The sequence below is a fragment of the Humulus lupulus genome, chromosome 7 (assembly GCF_963169125.1).
Source record: "Humulus lupulus chromosome 7, drHumLupu1.1, whole genome shotgun sequence".
NCBI lineage: Eukaryota > Viridiplantae > Streptophyta > Magnoliopsida > Rosales > Cannabaceae > Humulus > Humulus lupulus.
In genome coordinates this window covers 65582627-65588701 of record NC_084799.1, presented here as the reverse complement: position 1 = coordinate 65588701, position 6075 = coordinate 65582627, and positions in this window count along the sequence as shown.

The following is a 6075-nucleotide window of genomic DNA, read 5'->3' as shown; positions in this document are numbered from 1 at the left end:
AATTGTGATTTTTTTTTTCAAAATTATTATAAGCTACATGATATTGATCAAGGAATGAATTTTGATAGAAGACTTGTGAGTAAGACTAGTGAACTTATTTTCAAATCTAGTGGTAAATCACGTGGTGGGGGGAAGGCAATGACGGTCTATGAATAGAAAGCTGCATCGTCGTGGGAGCTCAAGTGGGGTCCCTATTGGAACAGTGTTCCTTTTGGTTCTAAGAAAACAGTGACGAAACATCTGCTAAGAACAGCTTTGCCCTTCGTACTTCTCAACAAAATTAAAGACAAACCCTTGTGAAGGGCACTCTTAACCACCCCTAACCAACAACACAAACTTACTAAAAAAAAATCTCTATGCTTTCTTGTGGACTTAAATTTGATCTAACCCTTGTCCTGGATGATGATGTGTGGGAGCTTTTTCAACACCAAACTATGTTTCTCTAATACATGATCTGCCTCTTCTAATGGAGTTAAAATTCATTGTTTGGTAAGGAAATATTTCAAATCATATGGCTCAAATTGTTCGAATCTCCACCTCTTGATTCTTCTTTTGTGGGGCTGGAAGGCACGAGGCAGCCACTGGCTGCTTCACTCTTTGGGATTACATTATTTTCAAAGCTTATTTATCTTCCTCTTCGGTAGATGAAAGTTGAAACAACAAAAGTACAAGAAGTTTAATCAAATAGGTTGGTATAACAAATCTACTAGATTTACATGAATATATATAAATATATATATATATATATATATTCATTTTTATGTCATATATATATTTGAGGTTATAATAAGTTCAATGGCTGTAGACAGATGCTAGACACTGCATTGTTTGAATCTGACAATAGTTAATTGGTGCCATATGATTGATTGGATTATTGGTTCGTTGCAACTGCAATTTATATATTTGATTATTTGAAGTCACTTTCACAGTGGTGTCTTACGTAATAACACATGCCTAAATTATAACAAGATAATTATAGACGAACTAAAACTTGTGTTCTCATACCTTATAATATGTGATAAAAGAAAAGGTTTATCGTTAAAAAAAATTAAATTACAAGTAACTGAAAAAATAATATTCTCTGCAAGAACAGACAAAAATTAACTGCTCATTTTTCATACCTTGGAAGGCAAAACTATATATTATTTTCATACTAGTGAGACATGAAAGATAAAACCCAAAAAGAAAATGAACTTGCGTTGTCTATTTCTACTTTATTTATGGCAAGTCAATAGTCATTACGTCAATAAGAACCAAATTAAAGTTATTATTTATTTTTAAAAATGTCTATTTTTGGAGGCTGAATGAAATGGATGCATGAATAACAACACCAAGTTCATAAGCAGCAAATCCGGAATTTGCATGTGCTACTAACATGGGTAGGACCACCAACTAATCTCCTCCATTAGTTCATATCCAAATTTGTATACTTCTTTCTCTTTATCTCTAATTGTCTATCAGATCAAGAGTCTTTTTGAAAAAAGAACACTTTAAAATCAACACTAAAATAAGTTTATATCAGTTTAATCAAGGCTTCTGGCTATAATGAAACGACATATGAGGTCGATTTAATTCAAGTACACAATGACAACAACAAATCATAAATGAGATTTTGAAAACAACAGACAGCAATCTGTCTATTTTGAAATAATAATAGTTTACAATAAAAGAAAAAACTCTTCAATTAATTCTAATTAAATTCTCTAATTATACATTTGCAATGATTGGTCTTTTTTATTTTATTTGTGCAGTTTCGCTTTCTGCTTTTTTTTTTTCCTTTTTTCTTCCTTAGAAATAAATGAGGGTCAAGTTACACGGGTTTACTCGTAAATAATAATGCAGCCATTTTCACTTCAATATTATAATCTAATTGTACACACTTCTACTGCCATTTTTTATTTTAATTATTTAAAAAAAAGACTGAGAAATGACAACTATGAGATTCTAGGATTGTACATGTGAGATAATAATAATAATAATAATAATAATAATAATAATAATAATAATAATAATAATAATAATAATAATAATAATAATAAATCACCCACAACCGACATTAAAGGGATTTCCCAAACGTGCTAATTATGGACCTTCTACTTTTTTCTTTTATCTTTTTAAAGAGAGGTTTAATTATAGGCATAACATCTGTACCATAATTTTGATATGTATGGTATTTTGAGATGGATGTATTTTGAGATATGCAATCATATAATAATTATACACTGTAATAAGACTATGTTTAGAAGTTACAATTGAATTGGTTTGATACTGTAATTTTGTTATGAAATTAGAAATAGTATTGAAAAACTTAATCTAACAACTAAATAATCTCCTTAATATGGAATAACTCTATCCTATTAAAAATTATTTGAGATAACTTTATTTATCTAATTCCCATTTTCATATTCATATATTTCAAATGTATCTTCTTTTTTATTTATTGTTGGTAAATGATGAATTTTTTTTTGTAGAGTTTATATTTTTTTCAACATCATGTTTTGTCTCATTACTTATTTGAATTCTGTATTTTTGACAAATTAAATTTTGGACCCCTGTGTTTTTTAAAGTGATTCAAATAAATCTCTAAACTCAAATTTTATGAAGAAAAATTAAATATAACAACACAATTATTAGGCAAATAATTGTATTTTTGTTCTAAATTATTAATTTGATGAATTATTTGTGATTTTAATTAAAAAAACTGTGATCAAAATTGAGTTTGGGGGTCTATTTGAACTATTTTACAAAATACAAGGTCCAAAAAATAATTTATCAAAATACAATGTCCAAACAAGTAACAAGACAAATACGGGTCCAAAAATGTATAAATTTATATATATATATATTAAATTAAATCATGTTTAATCCACTATTATTTTCCAAATGTGCTCATGGATGAACTATCTGTTAGAATATTTATTTATATGATATATAAAATCAATTATGTTACAACTAATTGATTTAAATTCATTTAATATACTAAACTAAATATTTTATTTACTGACAAATATTCTAATTAATGATTAACATTTTTTGTTACTCAATTTTATTGTTACCCGATTTTGTATATCCCAACTAATTAAGAGAATATCTTAATTTGTGGCAGAGATTCTGATGAAATGTCTCACTCTATAAATATAGGGTATCGGTCACCAAGCTCACGACTTATTTTTCTGTCTTTCAATAATTTCATCTAAAAGAGATAGTGAGAGCTTGGAAGTCCGTGTGCTCGTTCTAATTTCGACCGAGATTATCAATAGCAATGGCTGGAGATACAATATTCAATCCTATTAATTTTATGTAACAATCTCTTTATTCTACATTAAGATTGTTATGCATCTAAATTAATTTTTAGTCTATCATTTGGTATCAAGAGTCAGGTTTATCTCGACCTAGGTATTTTTGTATATATATACATATATATTTTTATGATTTATATATGCATGTCTTTATGTATATATATATATATATATATATATTTCCAAATGGTTAAAAATTTTGAATTATTAATTCACATTTTGTTTCTCCATTTTAGTTGAATTAGAAATCATTATGATTTGTTATATGTGAAAATAGTCTAAAAATAATAGGAGCAATTTTTTTTTTGAAATCCCACACATTCATGTCGAAAGATTACAATTTTAGTTTTTTTGTATCAAATTGTTTTTCAACCTTAATATCATTAGAATTCTTTTAGTTTAAGCTTTCTAATGTTTTTGTTGCATGAAAACGAGTTTTAAACTCATACTAACAGTTTTGCAACTTTGAAAATCCATTCATTACTGATTATATTTTTTGAAATCGTAGGCCACATTTGAGTTGATGTTTATGCATAATAATTCCATGAATCACTTGAGAAACATTTTCTTTAATTCATCTGGGGAAAAAGAACTCGAAAATTGATGTCGGGATCATGTTTTCCAGTCGGACTCGTTTTCTGCTATCGGGTCAAATCGACTCGGATAGAGGTTGAAGAAGGTGGAAAAACGACACGTCTTTTTCCACCATGCAGCACAAAACGACTTGTCGTTTCCTAAATTTTTTTGTTGTTGGAATTTTTCTGATTTTTTCATAATTTATCAATTAATTGAGGCAGCATATATTTATTTTAGTTTTTTCCATTTAAATTAAAACATATATTTTACTATCTTATATGTTATTTGGTAATTAATTAAACTGTAAAAATTTTGTATTTTGTATTAATTGCATGATTCATTTTGGCATGTAATTTTACTAATAATTGTGATATATTAAGAATGTAATCATATTTAATGTTTTACAATTAAGTTGTGCAATTATTATATTTATTCACCAAATAACTCATTATTGTCTCATTTAACATGATAAATTATTTTATTATTATTAATTCTACCATAAAGTGTTTATATGGAATTATTGTATTTATTTTCATACATATAAATAATTATGCTAATTTGTATGATTATTTTGTTATTATTCATGCAAAATTTATTCTTAGTATAATTAGATTTATGTTATATGTATGACTTTATGATTTAAAATGTGTTATATATTCTATTATTGTGCTAGATATATTAAGATTATATTCAAACATTAAGATATGTTGAATAATATTTAGCACATTTATATTTGTAAAATATTCACATTAATATTCATAAAATATTTAGGGTGAATAAAATCATGAATAATACATAAACAATTTTTTGGTTGACATAAGAACACATAAAACTAAGACAAATGCTCAATCTAGAACGATTTTTAATGATCTTCGGACGACCACACTAGGAGCACTACTCTTTGTGATTGCTTATTACGTTATAACGAAATTGTTCCTAGGTCTTCATAGAGCCTAAAACATAATGTTTAGTGAACCATATAATTTTAAATAATTAGAGAGTAGCCACAACATCTTTAATTATATAAAATTATATATTAATATGAAATGATCACGTAACGGACATAAATTGTGTTTGATTATATAGATATAATAATTATACCCCACATGTATTTTATTATATTTATATATTTAATTAGGATAATATATTAAATTAATTTTCTTAATTTACCCACAGGAGTTATGATAATTAATTTAATAGTTTTATCATAAAGTTTAATTTAGATAGAAATATCAAACCTTAATTTATCCCAAATAATTTGTTTGAATAATCTATCATAATGTACATCCAATTTTATTAAATTAAAAATTTAGCCCACAGGCAATTTTTATTTAATAAAATTTTATCTTTCAGCATGTTATACATTGGTAAAACATGACTTCATTAAGCCTCAATCTTTAGAAATCTAAGTTTGTAATCCTATTTATGCAGCTTCTTCATCCTCCTCTAGTTTCGTTGAAATCCTTACCGAAATTCCTGAGCTTTGGGGTGATAAGTTTAAAATCTGGAAGGAACGAGTTCTTCTTCACTTAGGCTGCTCCGACATGGACTACGCAATAAGGAAGGACAAACCTGCTGCAATCACTGCGATTAGCACTACTGCTAAGATCACACTATATGAAAAATGGGAGCAATCCAATCGCCTCAGCATCACGTTCATTATGTCCAAGATCCCTATGGGAATGTGTGGATCGATGAAGCAACCTGAGAAAGTTAAAGACTTGATCAAAATGATTGATGAGCAGTTCGGCACTTCGGACAAATCACTTTACAACAACCTCATCCACCAGTTCTCATCAACAAAGCTCACTAGTGTCAAATGATTTAGAGAACATATCTCAAAGATGAGGGACATTTCTGCTCAACTGCTTAACTGGTGTCAAATGAGGGACATCTCCATGTAGTCATTCCTGAAACCTTCCTGGTTCACTACATCCTTAACAATCTTCCACCTCAATACAGGTCTTTCAAAATTTCCTACAACACACATAAGGACAAATGGAGTATCAATGAACTGATAACCATGTGTGCTCAAGAAGAAGCAAGACTCCTACAGGAACAAGGTGAAAGTGCTCACATGGCCACCCAAGGAAAGAAACGCAAACCATCCAAGAAGGACAATGGGAAAAATAAAGTGCCTCCCCAAGGTGAGATAAAGAAAGATTCCATCAAGTGTTTTTCTTTTTCTTTTTTTTTTTGC